We start from the raw sequence: 26,667 nt of genomic DNA on the forward strand, positions 1-26,667 counted from the left end.
CCTGCTTCTATGCTCTTTTCCACTTTCTCAATCCCTAGTAATCACTATTTTATATTTGTATTGATTTTTTAGCTTCCACATATGAGAGAAAATATGTGATATTTACCTCTCTGAGTCTGATTTATTACTGCTAATGTGATACTTTCCAGTTCCATCCATTTTGCTGCAAATAGTAACATAGCATTCTTTATTTTTGTGGTTGAATAAGATTCCATTGTATATATCTAAACACTGTCTTCAGTCATTTATCTGTTGATATGCTTAAATTTATGTTGATCCCATATCCTAGCCTTCTTGAATAGTGCAACAATGAATATGGGAGTCCATGTATATCACTGATACTGATATATATATATATATATATATATACATATATGAAAAGAAGTTGCATAGCTGGATCATAAGATAGATCTAATTTTAATTTTCTCAGTAACCACTATACTGTCATACATAATGACTTATTAATTTACATTCCTACCCACAGTGTAAAAGAGTTTAGTTTTACCCAAATACCCTCCATTATTATCTTTCTTTTTTTTTTGTTTTTTTGATGATTTCCATTCCAACTGGTGATAGATGATATCTCATTGTACTTTTTATTTGCATTTCTCTGATGATAGATTATATTTTTCATATACTTATTGGCCACTTTTATATCTTCTTTTTCTGTTATTTTAAAATTCCATTAACAATAATTGTATGTATATGTTGGTTGCAGTATGACATTTCAGCACATGTATACAGTGTACATTAATCAAAGGGCAATCAACATTTCCCTTCTTTGACATTATTTTATGATTGGAACCTTGGATCTCCTTTCTTCTATTTTCTCATAACATATAATAATAAGTTTTCATGAGCTATAGTCACCCCACTCTATATCAAGGATATTGAGTCATCCCGCTATGAACTGAGTATAACTGTAGTATATGTGCAATCTTTTACTGTTTCCAAATTACCTTTACTTTTGCTAGCTCATTACTCAACACGATATATCCTATAAGGAGACAGGAAGGAGTAATTTAAATAAGGAAGGGGAGTCTCAGAGAGGCTAAGGGAGATGACCAAAATTATGCTTCCAGAAAATGTGGGGCAGTAAAGGCAGAAAGGTAGCTTTTCTTATTCTGAATGCACCATTCCTCCCTTTCTTTTTGGTAGGGAAGCCCCTTCAGTCTCACTAGCCTATCTAAAGCTCACAGTTTACTCTGTTACACTTCAAAGGCATTTTCAGTGGTTTTGTCTTAAGTTTCATCATTAATTATCAATACATTGGTGGAAATCAGTTTACAGATTGGAACTAGAGCTGTAACCTGCAGAAGAAAACTTGTCCAAGCACTAAGAGGGGTGGGATAAGCAGAAACCATGACTAGGAGTGTGGAGGAGTGGTGATAGAGAATGAAAGGTCAGGATACTTTTATAACAAGGGGGCCATGGAGTTATTGATTCAACAGCCATTTCCTGCTTCTTGCCTCAGGGCTATGACATTATTAAAAACTTCAATTTGGTGACAAATCCCTCAGAGACTCCCCTGGGGCTGACCACGCAGGAGTGTCAGCTTCGCGACAGACTGAAATTGTATTTGTCAGTTGAAGGCAAGCTATGAAGAGTGTGTGTACTCAGAATACAGCCTACCCCATCCTTCTCCCGCTACCACCACACACATAAACTCACATGCACAGTTATGTGGAGAACATTCTAATATCTCTGGCAAAGATATATTTCCTGAAAAGCTGAGGACTGGAAGGAAGCTGGATGTATGACTTGGGTAAGGCCCCATGAGTGCTCCAGAGAGACAATTAGAGAACCTGATTGATGCTTGGTTCCTTAGTCCATTCCCAGGGAATCTGTCTGGTCCCCTTCAGGCCTTTGAGGCCACCTAAGGGCAGAAGGGCGAGGGCTATAGAATGAATGAGGCAGAGAAGATAATTTATGGAAAATTAAGGAGAGATAGGTAGAGCAGCACAAAGGAGAGAGTAAGTAAAGGGAATGGACACAGGGTCTCAGGAGAGAAACAATTGAAAGTGGGAAGTAGAGGAGGGCAGGAAGAAGAGGAAGTGATTCAGGCTCCAGGTGAGAAAGAGTTCATATTCATGGAAGTCTTATGAGTGGCTTAGCTTGACCAAAGAGTTGCTTCACAGCCATGCATCTGACAGGGCTATACAGGCAGGTTCTCTAATGGTCTCTCTGGACCTTTCTTTACCATAGTTTTTCAATCTGTAAAATGGAGACACTATAAGAATACTTCATGGGCTTGTTTTGATAACTAACTCAACCAATAACTGTAAAGTACTTGGATAACTTCCTGAGACATAAAAAATGTTAGCTATGGGGTGGGCATTTGGACTAGTAGTGGCCTCCAGTTCAAATGCCTACATCCCATATGGTTCCAGTTCCAGTTCCAGCTCCCAAACTTCCTGTTACTCTATCCTGGAAGGCAGCAGGTGATAGCTTAAGTAGGTGAGGGCCCTTTACTTATGTGGGAAACCTGGATTAAGTCCACAGATCCTAGTTTTGGCCCCAGCCCAGACCCTATTGTTGCAGACATTTGGGTAATGAGCAAGCGGATGGAACACCCTCTCACTCTCTTTCTCATTATCTCCCTCTCCCTCTCTCCTCCCTCATCCATCTCTCTTTCTCCCTCTCTTTATCTCTCTTTCTCTCTCTCTCTCTCTCCCCCCATCTGCATCTCAAATAAATAGAGTTAAACAAACATTTCTTTTAAATATTAGCTATGTTTTTTAAAGGTTTATTTATTTATTTTTCAAGTCATAGTCACAGAGCTAGAGGAACAGAGAGAGGTCTTCTATCTGCTGGTTTACTCCTCATCTGGCCGCAATGGCCAGAACTGGGCTAGGCTGAAACCAGGAGCCAGGGAGCTTCACCCAGGTTTCACACATGCATGGCAGGGTCCCAAGCGCTTGGGCCATCTTCCACTGTTTCCCAGGCCATTAGCAGGGAACTAGATCATAAGTGGAGCAGCTGGAAGAATGCCCATGTAGAATGCTGGCTTTTCAGGAGGCAGCATTACCCACTATACCACAATGCTAACCCTAAATGTTAGCTTTTTTATTTTTCAGATGAGAAAACTAAAGCACAGAGGCATTAAGTAATGCTCACTAAGTTTCACACTGATTTAGTTACAGAAGCTAAATTTAGTTACAGAAGCTAAATTTGAACCAGGTAGCTTCTCACTCCACCTGAGTAGAGCCACACTCTACTCAGTATCCTATGCTACTTCTCAATACATATGTTGGAAATTGCATATGTGTATTCATTCTTTCACAGCTTAAAGGAAGTAAAAATGGGCTCTACCAAGATATCGCTCCCTTCTTTCTCCATGAACCAATGGCAAAAATCCTTCCCAAGTGGACAAGCTATTTTATTAATGCTGGTTTATCTAAGTTCCTATTTTAAAAATCTTGACCCTTCTATTTAATCATGCAATAATTTTAGCTACGTCTTGAGTTTCCTACAAAATTAGTCCAATGACAATGAGAATTTAAGACAATCTTTTCCTCAAATCACCACCTGCAAGATCTAGGAGGTTGGTCGGTAAGCTAAGGATCTCTGACCTTTTCTGTAACACGACAGTCCTTTACCTGTTCCTTGTATTTCTGAAACAATTTCCAAATCAATTTTCTTGCCTTCATTCACCTTCTAATCATCAACTTTCCCCTACTCAACTGCCAAGCAGAACTTTCTATGGTACAGATACCCCTATATGTCACTCTTCCTCTAAAAACTCTTCCATGGTTTTCAATTATTTCTGTTGTATTCAAGAACCTACATGATCTAGTCCTTGACTGCCTCATATTCTACCTCCTTTTACTTCCATAACACTTATCATGCTCTATTGTAAGCAATGAATGATTATTACTGGGAGGAGAGACAGGAGATGGTAAAAGGTCATGTTTCCACAGTACAGTTGGAGTTCCTCAAGGACAATAATTATACCATGTTTATAATTGTATAACATATATAATTTAATCTCTATATCCCTGATGACTAGAACAAAGCCTAGTATGTGGTAGACATTCAGTTAATGTTGAATGAATGGATAAGAATAAAATATCTAAAAGGAACACATAAAAATGACTATGAAATTTCCTATTAATGAGTAACAGGAAATCCCCTGGATTCACTGTGATGAGAGGTATGCATAAGATATGTACAAGATCTTGCTGAGTTTTATCAAGTTGAACATAAAAAATGAGGCAAATGTTCCTTACATTAAAGGACAAGATTGAACAGTAGTATAGCAAAAGTGCTATGCACCACTGATGGAGTGAGAAAAAAAACTGTGGGGCAATCAAAAGGCTTACTTTCATAAGAAGTTACAGTCCGTACCAGAATGCTGCAGGAGTTTTAACACCTGCCAAAACATAGTAGGATTTGCAGAACCATTCGGATGCCCTGACAAGTTCAGACAAGATTAAAGTGACTGGTCAGAAAATTTCACTTATGTGCTATGAGAAAATAAAGATTATATCAAGCAATTATTTTTTTAAAATAAATATAGGAACATCTTTATTTATCTTGAACATTAGCTAGTTACATGAATATATGGAGAGAAAGCAAATTCTACTTAACAGTATATGATTGAGAAAATTATAATGTGCAAAATGTTACTGCTTGAAGGGCAATAGTGTAATTAGTTAGCACAACATAAGAATATGTTTCAAAAACTTTACTAGTACTTCCATTTTTCTCATAAATATTTTTGGGAGTTTTTGTTAATGTTATTTGGCAAAATTAATTTCAAATAAATAATTGAAATATCCCAACATAGATTATCAAAACTGTATCAGATTAATTGTGTGTATTCTTAATTTTCAATAATTTCTAACTCAACTCAGAATTACCAGTTTTAGTCTCAAAAAGCTCAAGTGAGAATTCACATGTGAGAGCCTTTTATTGTGCCTGAACAGTGTGAATAGGCAGCCAGGATAGATGTTTTCTGTAGACCTGCTGTTCCCCATATGCTTCTTTGCTAGGATCAAATTCCTGTTGTAGGGATTATCATCTGTTGCCAAGATATCACCAATGAGTTGATGATTCTAATCAACCCCAAATACCATCCATTTACAAAATCATCTGTATCAGTAAAATTGGCCAGAAAAAAAAAATCCATTCTGAAGCACTATTGAAAGAAAAACAAGTCCGAATGCAGTGTGTAAATTCCTAATAAAAGTAGTGTTTTTTTAAACTTTTATTTAATAAATATGAATTTCCAAAGTAAAGCTTTTGGATTACAATTGCTTCCCCCCCCCATAACTTCCCTCCCACCCACAACCCTCCCATCTCCCGCTCCCTCTCCCATTCCGTTCACATCAAGATTCATTTTCAATTATCTTTATATACAGAAAATCAATTTAGTATATATTAAGTAAAGATTTCAACAGTTTGCACCCACACAGAAACATAAAATGTAAAATACTGTTTGAGTACTAGTTATAGCATTAATTCACATTGTATAACACATTAAGAACAGAGATCCTGGCCGGCCCCACGGCTCAATAGGCTAATCCTCTGCCTGTGGTGCCAGCACCCCAGGTTCGTTCTAGTCCCGGTCAAGGCGCCGAATTCTCTCCTGGTCACTCCTCTTCCAGTCCAGCTCTCTGCTGTGGCCCAGGAGTGCAGTGGAGGATGGCCCAAGTGCTTGGGCCCTGCACCCTCATGGGAGACCAGGAGAAGCACCTGGCTCCTGGCTTCGGATCAGCACGGTGCGTTGGCCGCAGCGCTCGGGCTGCAGCGGCCACTGGGGGGTGAACCAACGGAAAAGGAAGACCTTTCTCTCTGTCTCTCTCTCTCTCTCACTGTCCACTCTGCCTGTCAAAAAATAAATAAATAAAATAAATAAATAAAATAAATAATAATAATAATAAACAGATATCCTAAATGGGGAGTAAGTGCACAGTGACTCCTGTTGTTGACTTAACAAATTGACACTCTTGTTTATGGCGTCAGTAATCACCCGAGGCTCTTGTCATGAGTTGCCAAGGCTATGGAAGCCTTTTGAGTTCTCCAACTCTGATCTTATTTAGACAAGGTCATAGTCAAAGTGGAAGTTCCCTCCTCCCTTCAGAGAAAGGTACCTCCTTCTTTGATGGCCCGTTCTTTCTACTGGGTTCTCACTCGAAGAGATCTTTCATTTAGGATTTTTTTTTTTTTTTTTTTGCCAGAGTGTCTTGGCTTTCCATGCCTGAAATACTCTCATGGGCTCTTCAGCCAGATCCGAATGCTTTAAGGGTTGATTTTGAGGCCAGAGTGTCAAGCAATTATTAATACCTGATAACTAGAAAGAAGATGCTGAATTGTATCAAGGTATGTACATTTCTTTAAATTCTGCTTTCACCTTTATATTAGCATTTACTACATGCAGTTTTTATGCCCAGAGGTTCAAAGAAAAATACCTGGTTTTTATAAATGACAGAGCTAACCTAGTGTATCCTATGTCTTTGTCTAACTATAAAACAACATTTCCAGGAGAAAATTTTGGGGAAATGCGGGTTTTGTTCAGTGATAACAAATCTTTTCAAGTGTGCTTGCTTTGTAGCTCTTAACTGTAGACCAAAATTCTTAAGAGAGAGAAACAGGATCTGTATATCCGTATCACTTGGCAGAGTGCATGCCATGGATTAAATGAATTAATTAATGTGTTTTACAAAGAGTACACTCAGTTGTTGGGATGAAACAGTTCTTTCAAACTCATTTATCCAGTGCAAGAATTTTTGAAAAATAACTTTGTAGCATATATTTTACCATTTTTATATTGCTGTCCAGTTTAATACAAGGATATTGTAATAGCTGACTATGTCAACTTGACTGAGTTAGGGATCTCAGAGAGTGGGTAAAATATTATTTGTTCAGGTGTGTAAGTGAGAATATTTCCTGAAGACATTAACATTTCAATCATTAAAGAAGTTCTGCCTTTACCAATATGGTCTTGCAACATCCAATCATCTGAGGGCCCCAGATAGAACAAATAGGTGGGGGTATCCCTATTCTCCTGACTTCAGACATTGGAACTCCTGGTTTTTGGGCCTTCAGACTCCAGAACTCATACCAGCACTTCACTCTCCATTCATACCTTCACCTTTGAAGTGAATTGTACCACGAGCTTTCCTGGGTTTCCAGGTTACAGATACCAAATCTGGTATTTCTTGGCCTCCGCCATAACAAACCTACTTTTTTTTTTTTAAAAGATTTTATTTGAGAGATAGAGTTACAGACAGTGAGAGGGAGAGACAGTGAGAAAGATCTTCCATCTGATGGTTCACTCCCCAAATGGCAGCAACGGCCAGAGCTGGGCCGATCTGAAGCCAGGAGCCAGGAGCTTCTTTCAGGTCTCCCACGCGAGTGCAGGGGCCCAAGTACTTGGGCCATCTTCTATGGCTTTCCCAGGCCACAGCAGAGAGCTGGATCAGAAGTGGAGCAGCTGGGACTAGAACCAGCGCCCATATGGGATGCTGGCACTGCAAGTAAAGAATTAACCTAGTGCTCCACAGTGCCAGCCCCAAAACCTACACTTAAATATCTATAAATATCCTATTGATTCTTCGGATAACCCTGACTAATACAGATGTTTCTTCTCATCAATTTCATTATGCCTAAAATGTGTGTGGGGGGGGCAGGCTATAAAGGATTGTTCTGGACTTAGAACTCCTTCCCTTATCTTCACCCCTTTCATTGCTTCTATACTTAACAAAATCTTTCAACAAGAGTTGTCCCTATTTCATCTATGTAGCAATATGTAACATGCAAAATAATGCCACTCCAATTCAGAAAAATATTATGAATGGGAGATTCCTAAAAAATCAAATAGTTCACCTTTCTACATATTACTAATGCTAATAACAATGCTAGTGACTTAGCACTATCTGCCATTCTCCTTTTATGTATATTAACACAGTTAAATCCTCACAACAGCCCCCGAGTGGACTTTCTATTACTATACCCATTTTATAGATGAGAAAACTGAAGAACAGAGTAAGGGCAAAAAGTTGTTCAAGATGACATAGCTAGATCATCTTACTTGGGACCTTGTAACTATTGCATTTGTCAAGGACTTCAGAAAATTAATCCAAATCCTTGCTAATATATGTATGGCCACACACACACACACATTGCCTGGGGCACTGAAAGGGAAAGTAACTAGAACTGAGGTCTCTGACAAATAGCTCTATGCTTTTTCATAGCACTCCATGTTGTCTTTCTTTTTGAGTAGTTGTTTTTTGATTTTTTTATGTCTACCAACTTTGTCCAGATCAATTTCCTTGCTGTAACTGATGGGTAAGGAAAATCTTGAGTATTGTGGCATCAGGTCTATGAAATCCAGTTTCCGTGGCTGGCGCCGTGGCTCACTTGGTTAATCCTCTGCCTGTGGTGCCAGCATCCCATATGGGTGCCAGTTCTAGCCCCGGCTGCTCCTCTTCCAGTCCAGCTCTCTGCTGTGGCCCGGGAGTGCAGTGGAGGATGGCCCAGGTCCTTGGGCCCTGAACCTGCATGGGAGACCAGGAGGAAGCACCTGGCTCCTGGCTTCAGATCGGTGCAGCGCGCCGGCCATAGCGGCCATTTCGGGGGTTGAACCAACAGAAGGAAGACCTTTCTCTCTGTCTCTCTCTCTGTCTAACTCTGCTTGTCAAAAAAGAAAGAAAAGAAAAGAAAAGAAGGAAGAAAGGAAGGAAGGAAGAAAGGAAGAAAGAAAGAAAGAAATCTAGTTTCTGTACAACAAAGCAAAGAATCTTCATTTTAGTAATACTGAGGAAACCTCAAGTAACGATCACGATTCAATCAGGTCTAATATTAGTAAACTTGAACTCAAAAACAAACTGAGCCATCACCACAGGGAAGCAGAAATGTGCAGGAGAGAGTGAGAATCATTAGACTCACACAGGCCCACTGTGATCAGTCCTGTGAATAAGGCATTGGCCAGATAGAGAGTAATATAACAGTACTCAGATAACCAGAATTTATTCTGTACCATGGGCTAATAGAAAATATATTGCAGAAGTTCGCTGAACTGATTTTATAAACCATTTAGTCTGTCATTAATGAAAAGTGATTCAAATATAATCAACAGGATTTCTTTGGTCGGGCAGAAGCCTGGCTAGTGAGTTGGTTACCTTTCTTTGACAGTTTGTTACAAATTGAGTGGCTAGTTTATGGATCTTGGAAAATATTTGAGAAACTTCCAGGACCAAAAGAGCTCAGAAAGTCACTACTTTAGCCTAGAAAGCAGCATTGAAGGACACGCAAAATATTGAACATTGGATGAAAGAAAGGTTAAATGATACAAGTAACCTTTGTTTACAAAATAATCAGTTCTCATTTAGGAAGAATGGCTAGTTCAAGAAAAAAATAAGGTTTAGTTATGATAACAACGGTTCAGAAAGGTTCAAATATGATGGACGTTCACATAAAGACTCCAGATCCATGAAAACCAGAAATCACATTATAGATATGATGTATACAATGTGTGTAGAAATTTTCTGTTCAATTTTATTTCTGCTTTATGTCATTTGATCCCCCTACCAAGTCTGAGGAAATTGATAAGCAATTTTCCAGATAATGAAATGAAGGCTCTGAGAATTAGGGTAATTTCTCAAAGTCATACTTTGAATGAAAGTTAGAACTTGAACCCTACCTATTCTAATACTGTAAGTCATACTTCTGGTGATGGACAGGTAAGAACAACAGTCAGCAGGAATGGAGCTAAGGGCTTCTTTCTTGCATCTTGACTTGGGGAACTCAGGACATAAGTTTCTAGTATTGAAAGCAGTGTCGACAGAAGAGTTGCAAATATTAACGCATTCCTTAACCCACATGAATCATTTACTTTGTCAACTATCCATTGTGAAATTCGAATCTTTTATTTATTTGAGAGGTAGAGTTATAGACAATGAGAGTGAGAGACAGAGAATGGTCTTCCATCTGCTGGTTCACTCACTAAATGGGCACAATGGCTGGAGCTGCACTGATTCGAAGCCAGGAGCCAGGAGCTTCTTCTGGGTCTCCCAGGTGGATGCAGGGGCCCAAGCACATTGGCCATCTTCTACTGGTTTCCCAGGCCATAGCAGAGAGCTGAATTGGAAGAGGAGCAGTAGGGACTTGAACCAGTGCCCATAAAGGATGCCGGTGCTGCAGGTGCTGCACCACAGTGCCAGCCCCATGAAATTCTAAGATTGCTTTGACTATTTCCCATGCTTCAGTACAGATGGTACCTTCCGCTACCAATCTGGTTTAGAAAACGAAAACCGAATTACCAGGTAAAGTTCCCCTGCTCTTTGTCACAGAATATGCACTTAAGCTAAAGAAAATGATTTACTATTATTTTAAGGCATTCTCTGCTAGCACAATCTCTAGATGACTATTGTCTGCATAGCAAAATGTCTTTAATTCATACCTCATTCATTTGGTCTGAGTAATCTTTCTTTCTTTTTTTTTTTTTTTTTTTTTTTTTTTTTTGACAGGCAGCGTTAGACAGTGAGAGAGAGAGAGACAGAGAAAGGTCTTCCTTCCGTAGGTTCACCCCCCAAATGGCGGCTGCAGCCGGCGCGCTGCGCTGATCAGAAGCCAGGAGCCAGGAGCTTCCTCCTGGTCTCCCAGGCAGGTGCAGGGCCCAAGCACTTGGGCCATCCTCTACTGCCTTCCCAGGCCACATCAGAGAGCTGGACTGAAAGAGGAGCAACCGGGACAGAATCCGGCGCCCCGACAGGGACTAGAACCTGGTGTGCCGGCGCCGCAAGGCAGAGGATTAGCCAAGTGAGCCGTGGCGCAGGCCAATCTTTCTTTTTAAGACTTATAAAGGGAAGGGCGGAGCCAAGATGGCGGAATAGTGAGGGCGCGCACCGATAGTCCGGGAAAATTTAGTTTAATAAAAGGGGAGTTACGGTAGCCGCAGAAAATAGAACCAAACAAAAATTGCAGGGGAAACCCTTCTGAATGGAGCAGGCGTGAATCGGAGGACCTACTGGGAGAACAAGGTCGCCCACCGCGCGGAAGCCAAGTCGCGGGACCCAGCCACAGAAGCCCCAGGGTCTGCGCGACAGTGCTCCAAGGAGAGTGCACGCCACACAGAAAACAGCGGGGAGACTTGAGACGCTCAGGGCTCCGAGTCCACACATCGGCGCTGGAAGGGGAGGTGAGCTCAATAACCCGAGACATTGGTGGGGAAACGGGGGTCAGAATCTAGAGGGGGGCCGGAAAGTGCAGCAAACTCACTACCGGAAAGAAGGAAAAAAAAAAGCTTCGGGTTTCTCTTCCCCCTAACCTTGCAAAGGTTACAAGGCTGCAAGACTTGAAGAATTCCCAAGAGACAAAGAGCAGGCCTCCTCTTTGGATTTACATATCAGTGGGGGAGAGTTAAGGAACTGAGTCACTACAATTCAGTAGCCTAGGCAACCCAGTGGGAGTCCAGAGGAGCCAAAGACTGGAAGCTAAATACCATCAATTCTGCACAGCCCTGCCCTGCAGTGTTACTTACCCCCTGAATAAATAAAATAAATAAATAAATAAAAAGAGAAAGATTTACCACGCATAACCTGAGGGTGTCACCTTTGCACACCCTTAACCAGGAAGAACCAGGCAGAGCTCTCAGGCCGCACCCATCTCAAGCCTCCAAGGCTCCTCCAACAGCAGGCAGTCCACTTAACAAGGACACAGTATAAAAAAAAAAAAAAAGCGCACAGTGACACAAGAAGAATTAACTATGCCGAGTAACAAACACAGAAATAGAGGGAGCAAGATCAACGAGGACACTATGATGCCTCCAAATAAGCAAAACACCCCAAGCCAAGAGTATGAAGATGATGAGATAGAAGAAATGCAAGATACGGATTTCAAAAAATTTATGATAAGAACATTTAGAAGTTTTCAAAAGCAAATCCTTGAACTACAGAAATCCTTAATGGACAAGATTGAAAATCTTTCTCGTGAAAATGAAATTTTAAGGAAGAGTCAAAATGAAACTCAGAAACTAGTAGAACAGGAAAGTGTAATAGTCAAGAGAAATCAAAATGAAATGAAGAGCTCAATAGATCAAATGACAAACACATTAGAAAGCCTTAAAAACAGAATGGGTGAAGCAGAAGAGAGAATATCGGACTTAGAAGATAGAGCACAGGAAAACATACAGTCAAACCAAAGAAAAGAAGAGGAAATTAGAAATCTGAAAAATATTGTTGGGAATCTACAGGATACTATTAAAAAAACCAACATTCGAGTTCTAGGAGTTCCTGAAGGCATGGAGAGAGAGAAAGGATTGGAAGGCCTTTTTAGTGAGATACTAGCAGAGAACTTTCCAGGTTTGGAGAAGGACAGAGATATCCTAGTACAGGAAGCTCATAGAACCCCCAATAAACATGACCAAAAGAGATCCTCACCACGACACGTGGTAATTAAACTTACCACAGTGAAACATAAAGAAAAGATCCTAAAATGTGCAAGAGAGAAACGTCAGATTACTCTCAGAGGATCTCCAATCAGACTCACAGCTGACTTCTCATCAGAAACCCTACAAGCTAGGAGGGAATGGCGAGACATAGCACAGGTGCTAAGAGAGAAAAATTGCCAGCCCAGAATATTATATCCTGCCAAGCTCTCATTTGTGAATGAAGGTGAAATAAAGACCTTTCATAGCAAACACAAATTGAAAGACTTTGTGGCCACTCGTCCGGCCCTGCAAAAGATACTTAAAGATGTGCTACACTCAGAAACACAGAAACACGGCCATCAATATGAAAGAAGGGAAAGGAAGAACACCTACCAGTAAAAGAGCATGGGAAGCTCAAAGCATATACTAGAAAATATTTCCGGGAAAATGGCAGGGCAAAGTCACTACGTATCAATAGTCACATTGAACATTAATGGTCTGAATTCTTCAGTTAAAAGACACCGTTTAGCTGACTGGCTCACAGAACACAACCCAACTATTTGTTGCCTACAAGAAACACATCTCTCTAACAAAGAGGCATGCAGACTGAAAGTGAAAGGTTGGAAAAAGATATTCCATGCCAACAGAAACCAAAAAAAAGCAGGTGTAGCCATATTAATATCAGACAAAATAAACTTTAATACAAAAACTGTTAAGAGAGACAAAGAGGGACACTATATAATGATTAAGGGTTCAATTCAACAGGAAGATGTAACTATTATAAATGTATATGCACCTAATTACAGGGCACCGGTCTATTTAAAAGATATGTTAAGGGACTTAAAGGGAGATTTAGATTCCAATACAATAGTACTGGGGGACTTCAATACTCCACTCTCAGAAATAGACAGATCATCCGGACAGAAGATCAACAAGGAAACAGCAGATTTAATTGACACTATTGCCCAAATGGATCTAACAGATATCTACAGAACTTTCAACCCTACATCTACAGACTTCACATTCTTCTCAGCAGCGCATGGAACCTTCTCCAGGATTGATCACATACTAGGCCATAAAGCAAGTCTCAGCAAATTTAAAAGAATTAGAATCATACCATGCAGCTTCTCAGACCACAGCGGGATGAAGCTGGAAATTAGCAACTCAGGAAACCCCAGAAAGTATGCAAACACATGGAGACTGAACAACATGCTCCTGAATGAACACTGGGTCATTCAAGAAATCAAAAGAGAAATCAAAAACTTTCTGGAAGTAAATGAAGACAACAACACAACATATCAAAACTTATGGGATACAGCAAAAGCAGTATTGAGAGGCAAATTTATAGCAATAGGTGCCTATATCAAGAAATTGGAAAGGTACCAAATAAATGAGCTTTCAGCGCACCTCAAGGACCTAGAAAAACTGCAGCAAACCAAACCCAAATCTAGTAGGAGAAGAGAAATAATTAAAACCAGAGAAGAAATTAACAGGATTGAATCAAAGAAAATATTACAAAAAATCAGCAAAGCAAGAAGCTGGTTTTTTGAAAAAATAAACAAAATTGACACCCCATTGGCCCAACTAACTAAAAAAAGAAGAGAAAAGACCCAAATCAATAAAATCAGAGATGAAAAAGGAAACATAACAACAGACACCACAGAAATAAAAAGAATCATCAGAAATTACTACAAGGACCTGTATGCCAGCAAACAGGAAAACCTATCAGAAATGGATAGATTCCTGGACACATGCAATCTACCAAAATTGAACCATGAAGACATCGAAAACCTAAATAGACCCATAACTGAAACAGAAATTGAAACAGTAATAAAGGCCCTCCCAACAAAGAAAAGCCCAGGACCAGATGGATTCACTGCTGAATTCTACCAGACATTTAAAGAAGAACTAATTCCATTTCTTCTCAAACTATTCAGAACAATCGAAGAAGAGGGAATCCTCCCAAATTCTTTCTATGAAGCCAGCATCACCTTAATCCCTAAGCCAGAGAAAGATGCAGCACTGAAAGAAAATTACAGACCAATATCCCTGATGAACACAGATGCAAAAATCCTCAATAAAATTCTGGCCAATAGAATACAACAACACATCAGGAAAATCATCCACCCAGACCAAGTGGGATTCATCCCTGGTATGCAGGGATGGTTCAACATTCGCAAATCAATCAATGTGATTCACCACATTAACAGACTGCAGAAGAAAAACCATATGATTATCTCAATTGATGCAGAGAAAGCATTTGATAAAATTCAACACCCTTTCATGATGAAAACTCTAAGCAAATTGGGTATAGAAGGAACATTCCTCAATATAATCAAAGCAATTTATAAAAAACCCACAGCCAGCATCCTATTGAATGGGGAAAAGTTGGAAGCATTTCCACTGAAATCTGGCACCAGGCAGGGATGCCCACTCTCACCACTGCTATTTAACATAGTTCTGGAAGTTTTAGCCAGAGCCATCAGACAAGAAAAAGAAATCAAAGGAATACAAATCAAGAAGGAAGAAGTCAAACTATCCCTCTTTGCAGACGATATGATTCTGTACTTAGAGGATCCAAAGAACTCTACTAAGAGACTATTGGAACTCATAGAGGAGTTTGGCAAAGTGGCAGGATATAAAATCAATGCACAAAAATCAACAGCCTTTGTATACACAAGTAATGCCATGACTGAGAAAGAACTGCTAAGATCAATCCCATTCACAATAGCAACAAAAACAATCAAATACCTTGGAATAAACTTAACCAAGGACGTTAAAGATCTCTACAATGAAAATTACAAAACCTTAAAGAAAGAAATAGAAGAGGATACCAAAAAATGGAAAAATCTTCCATGCTCATGGATTGGAAGAATCAACATCATCAAAATGTCCATTCTCCCAAAAGCAATTTATAGATTCAATGCAATCCCAATCAAGATACCAAAGACATTCTTCGCAGATCTAGAAAAAATGATGCTGAAATTCATATGGAGGCACAAGAGACCTCGAATAGCTAAAGCAATCTTGTACAACAAAAACAAAGCTGGAGGCATCACAATACCAGATTTCAGGACATACTACAGGGCAGTTGTAATCAAAACAGCATGGTACTGGTACAGAAACAGATGGATAGACCAATGGAACAGAATTGAAACACCAGAAATCAACCCAAACATCTACAGTCAACTTATATTTGATCAAGGATCTAAAACTAATTCCTGGAGCAAGGACAGTCTATTCAATAAATGGTGCTGGGAAAATTGGATTTCCACGTGCAGAATCATGAAGCAAGACCCCTACCTTACACCTTACACAAAAATCCACTCAACATGGATTAAAGACCTAAATCTACGACCTGACACCATCAAGTTATTAGAGAACATTGGAGAAACCCTTCAAGATATTGGCACAGGCAAAGAATTTCTGGAAAAGACCCGGGAGGCACAGACAGTCAAAGCCAAAATCAACTATTGGGATTGCATCAAATTGAGAAGTTTCTGTACTGCAAAAGAAACAGTCAGGAGAGTGAAGAGACAACCGACAGAATGGGAAAAAATATTTGCAAACTATGCAACAGATAAAGGGTTAATAACCAGAATCTACAAAGAGATCAAGAAACTCCACAAAAACAAAACCAACAACCCAATTAAGAGATGGGCCAAGGACTTCAATAGACATTTTTCAAAAGAGGAAATCCAAATGGCCAACAGGCACATGAAAAAATGTTCAAGGTCACTAGCAATCAGGGAAATGCAAATCAAAAGCACAATGAGGTTTCACCTCACCCCGGTTAGAATGGCTCACATACAGAAATCTACCAACAACAGATGCTGGCGAGGATGTGGGGAAAAAGGGACACTAACCCACTGTTGGTGGGAATGCAAACTGGTCAAGCCACTATGGAAATCAGTCTGGAGATTCCTCAGAAACCTGAATATAACCCTACCGTTCGACCCAGCCATCCCACTCCTTGGAATTTACCCAAAGGAGTTTAAATTGATAAAGAAAAAAGCGGTCTGCACCCTAATGTTTATTGCAGCACAATTCACAATAGCCAAGACCTGGAACCAACCTAAATGCCCATCAATGGTAGACTGGATAAAGAAATTATGGGATATGTATTCTTTAGAATACTATACCGCAGTAAGAAACAACGAAATCCAGTCATTTGCAACAAAATGGAGGAATCTGGAACACATCATGCTGAGTGAAGTAAGCCAGTCCCAAAGGGACAAATACCATATGTTCTCCCTGATCGGTGACAACTGACTGAACACCAAAAAGGAAACCTCCTGAAGTGAAATGGACACTATGAGAAATGGTGACTTGATCAGCATAGCCCTGACTGCTAATGGACAACTTAATACATTATCCCTCATAGTATTTTTTTTTTGTCTGTTCTACTTAATATGACTGGTTTAATTCTGTAATTATCACACAGTTATTCTTAAGTGTTGAAAATTAACTGAAATGTGATCCCTGTTAAACATAAAAGTGGGAATAAGAGAGGGAAGAGATGTATAATTTGGGGCATGCTCGGGCTGACTTGCCCCAATTGGTAGAGTTGGAAACATACTAGGGGATTCCAATTCAATCCCATCAAGGTAGCATGTGCCAATGCCATCTCACTATTCCAAGTGATCAATTTCAGTTCACAATTGATCATAATGAAAGGACTAAGAGTCAAAGGGAGCACATAAACAAGTCTAGTATCTGCTAACACTAACCGATAGAATAAATAAAGGGGAGAGTGATCCAACATGGGAAGTGAGATACTCAGCAGACTCATAGAATGGCGGATGTCCTAAATAGCACTCTGGCCTCAGAATCAGCCCTAAAGGCACTCGGATCTGGCTGAAAAGCCCATGAGAGTATTTCAGGCATGGAAAGCCAAGACACTCTGGCAAAAAGATCTCTGTGAGTGAGATCCCAGTGGAAAGAACAGGTCTTCAAAGAGGGAGGTGCCTTTCTCTGAAGGGAGGAGAGAACCTCCACTTTGACTATGACCTTGTCTAAACAAGATAAGAGTCGGAGAACTCAAGGGGCTTCCATAGCCTTGGAAACTCATGACTGGTGCATAGGGAGATTACTGATGCCATAAACAGGAGTGTCAATTTGTAAAGTCAACAACAGGAGTCACTGTGCACTTACTCCTCATGTAGGATCTCTGTCCTTAATGTGCTGTACACTGAGGCTTAATGCTATAACGAGTACTCAAACAGTATATTTCACTTTGTGTTTCTATGGGGGTGCAAACGATTGAAATCTTTACTTAATGTACACTAAACTGATCTTCTGTTAAAAAAAAAAAAAGAAAAAGAAACTATCAATTCCCAACTTGACTCTCACTGGGATTAAACATGACAATAGGTCTGATCTGATTTCATCATCATTTAAAAAAAAATCATCTATTATTTTTCACTTTATGTTTCTGTGTGGGAACAAACTGTTGAAATCCTTACTTAAGGTATACTAAGCTGATCTTCTGTGTACTAAGATAATCGAAAATGAATCTTGATGTGAATGGAAGGGGAGAGGGAGTGGGAAAGGGGAGGGTGGTGGGTGGGAGGGACGGTATGGGGGGGAAAGCCATTGTAACCCATGAGACGTACTTTGGAAATTTATATTCATTAAATAAAAGATAAAAAAAAAAGACTTATAAAGGGATGGAGAAAGAGAGAGAAAATGAGAGAGAGAGAGAGAGAGAGAGATCTTCCTTCTACAGGTTTATCTTCCAAAATGGCAACAATGGCTGAGGGTGGACCAGGCTGAAACCCATTCGGATTTTCCACGTGAGCAGAAAGGGCCCAAGTACCTAATCCATCTTCTTCTGCATGCCAAGGTGCATTATCAAGGAGTTGGATCAGAAGTTTAACAGCTAGGTCTCGAACCTGTACTTATATGAGATGCTGGCTTTGCAGGCAGGGCTTAACCAGCTGTGTCACACTGCTCGTTCGCAGCCTGAGTGATAATTCACATGGCAGCAGATATTTTTGCTCATCTTGTATTAAAGTGGTTGCTATGGGAAGTGATAATATAGACCAGATTTTAGGGAGATAATTGGGATATTAAAGAGAATCCTTTTCAAGCTTTTTTGGAAGGACTTAGTTAAAAACGATTGGTATACTTATTAAAACCCATTATTATGTCATCATTTAGGAAGATTCCTTAATCATCTTTTGTGCAGCAATTTTTAAGATAGGGGAAAGAGGGCCGGCGCCGCGGCTCACTAGGCTAATCCTCCGCCTAGCGGCGCCGGCACACCGGGTTCTAGTCCCGGTCGGGGCGCCGGATTCTGTCCCGGTTGCCCCTCTTCCAGGCCAGCTCTCTGCTGTGGCCAGGGAGTGCAGTGGAGGATGGCCCAGGTGCTTGGGCCCTGCACCCCATAGGAGACCAGGAAAAGCACCTGGCTCCTGGCTCCTGCCATCGGATCAGCGCGGTGCGCCGGCCACAGCACGCCGGCCGCGGCGGCCATTGGAGGGTGAACCAACGGCAAAGGAAGACCTTTCTCTCTGTCTCTCTCTCTCACTGTCCACTCTGCCTGTCAAAAATAATAATAATAAAAAAAAGATAGGGGAAAGAGTAATAAACCAGGCATTTTTGTCAGCATGCTGTAATTCAGACTTCACCAAGTTATACTCATGTGTATTGCACAATATCTTATTCAAAATTTATATTTAGTGACTGCTTATTGAGTGGATTTGAGTTCATTAGAAGTGCATTAGACATATCAGAAATATTTGGTTCCTCACAAGTATTCCTGGCCTACCATACAATCATCATAAGTGTGTCTTTAACAAGAAGAATGAAACCCCTCTCTGTTTCCTGTGCTCTGTGGCTCCTTGTACAAATGACTCATAGTTATTTCATGCTTTCAGGTTGTATATGCAGAGGAGAAAACTTGAAACAGGGACCCTTAGCCTAGGATCCATCCACACATCACCTCTTGCCTGGTCTTTCTAGCAATCTGGGCTCTCTTTATTTTAAATTCCATAGCTCTTTGGCTTGGCTAATCTAACATTCCCTTGTTAATGTCTTCATTTTCTTCTCAGGTTCCTATAGTTACCTCTCAATAGGAAGAGAGAGTTCTGTTACTCATGTTTTGATTATCCCTTATTCTTTTATTTATTAATTTTTAAAGATTTATTTATTTACTTGAAAGGCAGAGAGAGAGAGAGAGGGAGGGAAGGGGAGAGAGAAAGAGAGAGAGAGAGAGAGAGCGAGAGAGAGAGCGAGCTCCCATTTGCTGATTCACTCCCCAAATGGCTGCAACAGCCAGGCTGATCCAGGAGCCAGGAGCTTCATCCAGGTCTCTCAAGTAGGTACAGGAGCCTAACCACCTTGACCATTTCTGCTGCTTTCCCAGCCATTAGCAGGGAGCTGGATTGGAAGTGGAGCAGCCAAGACTCAAACTGGAACCCATAGGAGATGCCATGGCTGTAGGCGGCACCTTTACGCTCTATGCCACAGCACCAGCACCCCCCCCCATTCCTTTTGCTTTTGTTTTTGCTTTTGCACTGCAGCCAGAAGTTCCTCAGTGCACACAGTCTTCCCAACCCCAAAGCCATCTGTTTCTTAACCACCAGAGATAGCACAATATTTCATCAGGGAGCTTGGTAGCCTTTACAACATTCACCTGGGCATCCATTGGATTACACAAAAGATATCCTACCCAGAGGCTCTGGTAATAAAAGACAATTCCTCCATTCTTCAGTATTTTGATCTGAATACACTTGGATAGAGTACAGTTGTTTTGTTTTGTTTGTTTTCTGTTTTGCAGAGAAAAATTTGTTGGCAATTTTTGCAGGGCTAGGTTAACACATAGGGCTGCCAGCGCACCGTGCTGATCAGAAGGCAGGAGTCAGGTGCTTCTCCTGGTCTCCCATGGGGTGCAGATCCCAAGCACTTGGGCCATCCTCCACTGCACTCCCTGGCCACAGCAGAGAGCTGGCCTGGAAGAGGGGCAACCGGGACAGAATCCGGCGTCCCGACCAGGACTAGAACCCGGTGTGCCGGCGCCACAAGGCGGAGGATTAGCCTAGTGAGCCGTGGCGCCGGCCAACACATAGGTCTTTACATATGCTGAAGTGTGCAATATTGAAGCAGAAGTTGTATATTAAGATCAGGGAGTGTGAGGAGGCTGAATTAGGGAATTTGGAGGAGATGCATCAGACTGAAATACTAGAATTATGATTAAGAGAGAGGACTAGAAGTTCTCGTCCTATCAAGTATAGCAGGGTGTTTGTTCAGCTATTTGTGCATGACAGTATGCTATGTGTTGTGGGGAAACAGAGATGAAAGAGACCCAGATCCGATCCTCAAGCCATCTTTCCCCTCTCAGTCTGTGAAAGTTTCCACGTTTATTCTAAGTTAAAGCTCATTAAATCTTGTGAAGCAGAAATGATCACCCTCATAGGATAGGTAAACGGAGGTTCAGAGAACTTAAGTAACTATTGTTAGATCATACAGCGAATCTGTGTCCACACCGAAATGTGACTCTCTAGAGTATTAAGACTTTGTCCCTGTGGTACAAATGCTACTGAATTAACAAAGGGTGAACAGATATTTTTTTTCCTTCTCACTTTAAGACTCCTGAATCTAACACCAATCTCCAGGCTCAAGCGCTTCCTCACTTCAAAGGTTTTCTTACTGACTTCCTTCAAAGTTTGTTCTCTATCTTATCCCCTGTGACTCCCTCCTGTGGACTAAAATGAAATTTCCTTGAATGTTCAGTCCACAACCCCAGAGGAAAAGGTACTAATCAGAGTTTGCCCTGCCCTGACTCTGAGATGGTGTTGGTCAGTGCTTGGACCTCTAGTCTCTCTTCTAGATCCAGAGTCTTGTTAACAAAATTGCATTGAATGGTACTGTCCTCTGCTCATACTCAAATATCTATGGTCTGCTTTCATCTGTTGTCTGTCCTTTCCACCCCTCTGCTCACCAAATTCTTAAATTAAATTGTTTTTACTTAACATGCATGAGGCAGCTTCCAATGCTTCATTCTCTCAGGCTTAGAAAATGAAGAAAAGTACCTTTCGTCCCTTCTTTCCTCCCATTGGATTTGAAAGGACAACTAGATAGGCTCTACTCTCCTTACAGAGAGATACCCAGTAATATCTGCATGGCACCAATTTCATTAATATGCCAAACTTGTTACTTCTTCAGATAGCCTTCTCTTAGCTTCTGATGAAGGAAAGTATGTGCAGATGTTCAAATTTATCGGTTCACTTTCATAATGAAAACAAAGATGTGAGCATGGAGATTTAAGGACATTTATTTACCATCTATATGTCCATGTGAACATCAAACACAAATAAACAATGCTAAGGATCCACTTCAAGCAACAAGTCAATACCATTGACCTATTGGAATCAGTTTGTAATTGATGAAGTGTCACTGATGTGGTTCCATCCTGCGTGGTTGTCCCTTGCAGCAGTGGGTGTCTCATCTCCGTCCGCCTTCTCTCCCACCTAGGTTCGTCCCTCCACCCCACGGAAGACTCCATGGACATGGACACGAGCCCCCTGAGGCCCCAGAACTATTTTTCCGGTTGTGAACTAAAGGCCGACAAAGATTATTACTTTAAAGTGGACAATGATGAAAATGAGCACCAGATATCTTTAAGAACGGTCAGTCTAGGCACTGGTGCAAAGGATGAACCTGCACATTGTGGAAGCAGCGGCAATGAGTCAGGAAGTTGGTACAATTAAAGTAACACTGGCAATGTTGAAAATGTCCGTACAGCCAATGATTTCCCTTAAGACCTGTGGTCTTAAGGTTGAAATGTGGTTCAGGGCCTATGCATATTAGCAGACAGCATTTAGTAGCTATGGGGGAAGATGCACAGTCACAAGGCAAATAGGAGGATGTGAGGCAGCAATGTACCACAGCAAAAAGTAAAGCTTGCAGCTTGAAGATGATAAAGATGATGACGATGACAACGATGAAGAAGATGACGACACATGGGCTGGTGCTGTGGCGCAGCAGGTTAACGACCTGGCCTGAAGCACCGGCATCCCATATGGGCACTGGTTCGAGACCCGGCTGCTCCACTTCCAATCCAGCTCTCTGCTATGGCCTGGGAAAGCAGTAGAAAATGGCCCAAGTCCTTGGTCCCCTACACCCGCGTGGGAGACCCGCAAGAAGTTCCTGGCTCCTGGCTTTGGATGGGCGCAGCTCTGGCTTGTTGTGGTCATTTGGGGAGTGAACCAGCGGATGGAAGACCTATCTCTCTCTGTCTCTCTTCTCTCTGTGTAACTCTGACTGTCAAATAAATAAATAAATCTTTGAAAAAAAATAGATGATGTCACTGGTGATTTTGATGATGAGGAAACTGAAGAAAGGCTCCAGTGAAGAAATCTATATGAGATACCCCATCCAAAAATGCACAAAAATAAAATCAGAATGGCAAAGATTCAAAACCACCAACACCAAGATCAAAGGGTCAAGAATCTTTCAAAAACCAGGAAAAAAATCTCCTAAAACACCAAAAGGTCCTGTAGAAGACATTAAAGCAAAAATGCAAGTATAGAAAAAGGTGGTTCTCTTTCCAAAGTGGAACCTAAATTCACCAGTTATGTGAAGAATTGCTTCCACATGACTGATCAGAAGGCTATTCAGAATCTTTGGCGGCAGAAGAAATCCCTTTAAGAAAATACTTTATACAATTTGTTAACATTTTCTGTCTTATTTTGTTCCTGTAACAGTTGATATCTGGCTGTCCTTTTTATATTGCAGAGTGAGAACTTTCCCTACCATGTTTGATAAATGTTGTCCAGGTTTCATTGCCCAGGATGTGTTGTCCAAAATACTCATTTAGTTTTTACATATGGAATTCCACCCTTCGCTTGCTTTTAAATATGTATGAATGTTATGACAGGGCATAGTAGTAGTGGTTGTCAGACGTGGAAATTGTGAGGAGACAAACATACTTGTGAAATAAACTCAGTATTTTAATAAAGTAAAAGAAAAAGAAATTGATGAGGTGTCACATTGAGGATGCATTTTTCATTATATCTTGAGGATACTCAAATGAGTCTTGAGAGTTTACTATGTTACTACTTCCTGAGTCAATAATGAAATTGAGGCTTTCTCTGAAGTATTGAGTCAATACTGAAATAAAGCCCTCATTTTGGAGGTATCTCATACTCTTTCTCTTTTTCCTTATCTCTACTTTACATTAATAAATTTATACATATCCAAAATTTTAGACATTATCTCCTTGGTGCTACACAATTGGGAGAAGCCATTTGAAAAAGAGAATAGGAATTGAAGGTTTGAGAATAATGGACAGGATATGTTTGAGACAGAGATAGAGTAAAGAAAATGAATCCACAGAAAGAAGGAAGAAAAGTAAAATAAAGTGAGAGAGAAAGAGAACATCACGATGACAAATCTATCTCATTTTGTCTGAGACTTTCTCAATTTTAGCATGGAAAGTCTCATGTCCCAGGAAATTCTTCAGTCCTGGGAAAAACAGAACAGTTGGTCACTCCAGGGAATACCCAAATGGCAAGAAACTATGAGGATTTCTGAGAATAATAGCCACACTGCCGTAGTCCCCAACACATAGTTGATACTCAATAATCAACAATCAAATATATGTCCATTGCTTTGGGTAAAAATCTAAATTTTTGTACTTGCCATTCAAAAGGAATAAATTTTCTGTTCTTCCTTTCATTCTTACTTGTATCTAGTGTAATTTCACCACTTTACTCTCCTTGTAATCCACTTTCCTTCTTACATAGTTACCCTGCTTCTGATACTTGCTCTGCCTGCCTCTTCTTTCTCTAGACCAATCTTTAAACCATCCCTAGTCTCCAAGAGTTGTATTGGATCCCATTTTCTCTATAGTACTGTTCTGTTTTCATTTGACACTCATACATTTCTCCCCTCTCTAAATGTCTATAGCCCATCCAGTCTGAACTACTCATCCAGCTCTTATTCACTTGCTACCTAGTATTATCAGTTCACTGCTTCAGTAGTGCAGGCCTTAAAATCCCAATAAAGAGAATGAAGTAAACAGGTGCTGCTGCCACTTGTCCTCACCAGCAAGTCCAACATGGTCTTGCTCAGAGTTGGGTAAGCAGCAGACACTCAATTAAATCTTTCAGGTGGGGTGAGGGTTTGACCTAGTGGTTAAGATAATGAGTTCAGATCTCCACGTTCCATGTCATAGTGCCTGGGTTTGATGCCAACATCCAGTTCCTGACTCCAGCTTCCTGCTAAAGCAGACCTTGAGAAGCAGTGATGATGGTTTAAATAATTGGGTTCTTGTCATCCATGTGGGTCACATGAATTGAATTTCTGATTACCAGCTGTGACCTTGGCCCAGCCCTGGCTATTTCGAGCATTTAGAAAATGAACCAGTGCATATGGGAGAATTCTCTCTCTTAAATTTTTTTTAAAAAAATCAGAAAAATTTGCTGGAAATAGAAACTAGATGATGACTTCTTTTTGGTCCTCATCAGAAAGTTCTCCCTGGCCCCTCCCAAGCCTTTGCAGAGTTTTCAGGTATTTTGGTTATCCAGTGGATAGAACTGGTTTGGAATGGTTTCGTGCTCCCTGACTTCACTAAGGGGTTACTGACACCACCAGAAGGGCTTAGAGCTAATCCAACAGTCTATCTCTAAGTGATAGATGGGCAGTAGGAGAACTCAGAGATCTATGGATTTGAGTCACCAACATGAGAAGTCACCAGCCTTCCTTTCTCTCCATCTTCCATATCTAGAGACCAAAACCTGACACCCCAAGTCACCAACAGTGATCTCAGGTTCTCTTTCTGTTGTATTTCTTCCTCTTCAGGCAGGTCCATACATACCTGGGACAATGCTTTATGTGTATCATAGGTATTCAGTGACTTTATTTTGTGGTTAGGTGGAAGAATTTGATGATTTGATGAAATATTTGTCTTTCCAATGTTATCTGTCCCCTAATCCTACCCCAATACCTAATCCAGCAAGAAAGAGCATCTTTCTGGATATATATACCTAAGTCTAGTCATTCTTCAAATTAGGCCTCATTTTTCTGCCTACTTCTAATCTTACCCCTTTGCTAAGACTACCTAAATTCTTTGTTCTTTTAATGCTATGTTTAAATACCATCTCCTCTCAGAAGTTTTCTCTGATTTCTTTAGTCTACTGACTAAACCTATACTGGACATTATACTTTAATACCTTAATATATCCAATTAACCATCTGGAGGCATTTTAATATGATAGTTTATCTATTAGCCCTTGGGGTAAATAAAATAGGGTTAAAGTTTAAGTTTTTAAATAAATTGCTTTATCAACTTATTTCTCCACATCTTTAAGTTTCTTGAAATCAGGGGCTAAACCATATATAACTGTCTACCTCAATATGACACAAAGTTGTCACGACTTGATACTCATCTCTGCAGTCTTGGAAAGTTCCCAGGAATTGTTCAGTACATACACGCTATTAAGTGGTTCTTAAATTCACACAGCCCACAATGAATAAGCTCTTAACCATTCTAAGCTATGAACATTTCTATTAGCTCTCAGAAGAATGTGGCATTTAAACCATTATTCCAAGTTTATAAGGAGTCATCTAATCAGTCTCCAAAGCCTCTCATGCCTACTTTCCCAGAATCACTTTAGTCCTTCACCATTTTCTACCCCCTCTGTCACTGCCCAAAACCAGGCCCTCACTATTTCCCTCTTAGAAAATAGTAATAGTTTCCTTCTCACCAGCTTCCTTGCCTCTGGTATCACTTTTGAAATCTGGTTCTTCATTCTTCAGTCAGACATCTGCTCTTTCTCAAGTAATTGTATTGATATGCTATTCAAAAACATGTTATGATGCCCCACTGTCTACAAAATGAAGTCCCAAATCTACAGTGTGGGTTTCAAAGGGTTTTCATAATTTGGACCAGACCATTTTTTTTAACCTGCCTAATTTAGATGCTGAAAGCATACATTTTTCTGTATAATATATTCATGACTGGGCTCATTTTCCTCTACTCAGAATATTCCCTTTCCTATTTGCCTCTATCAGAACCTGACCCACACATCAAGGTCCAGATTAAATGCCACTCCTGAAAGCATAGAATATCAAATAGTGCAGAGATCACCTCCTCACTGAAAGGCAGAGAGAGAGAGAGAGAGAGAGAGAGAAAGAGAGAGAGAGAGAGAAACCTAGACTGTTTGCAGAGTATATTTGCTCATTTATTTTGACACTGATCATGTGATGCCTTGTTTTTAAGTAATGTTCATATCTGTCTCCTTACATTGAGGAAATTGAGGGTTAAGGGGTTGGGTCTGATTCATCAC

At 40.4% G+C, this 26,667-nt stretch overlaps 1 pseudogene; it reads left to right on the top strand.

The window, feature by feature from the left end:
• Positions 1-21,876: 21,876 nt before the first annotated feature.
• Positions 21,877-23,086, top strand: LOC100339770 (nucleophosmin-like; annotated as a pseudogene).
• Positions 23,087-26,667: the final 3,581 nt, after the last annotated feature.

This window comes from Oryctolagus cuniculus, chromosome X (genome assembly GCF_051225735.1).
Source record: "Oryctolagus cuniculus isolate XC-2025 breed Fujian yellow rabbit chromosome X, ASM5122573v1, whole genome shotgun sequence".
NCBI lineage: Eukaryota > Metazoa > Chordata > Mammalia > Lagomorpha > Leporidae > Oryctolagus > Oryctolagus cuniculus.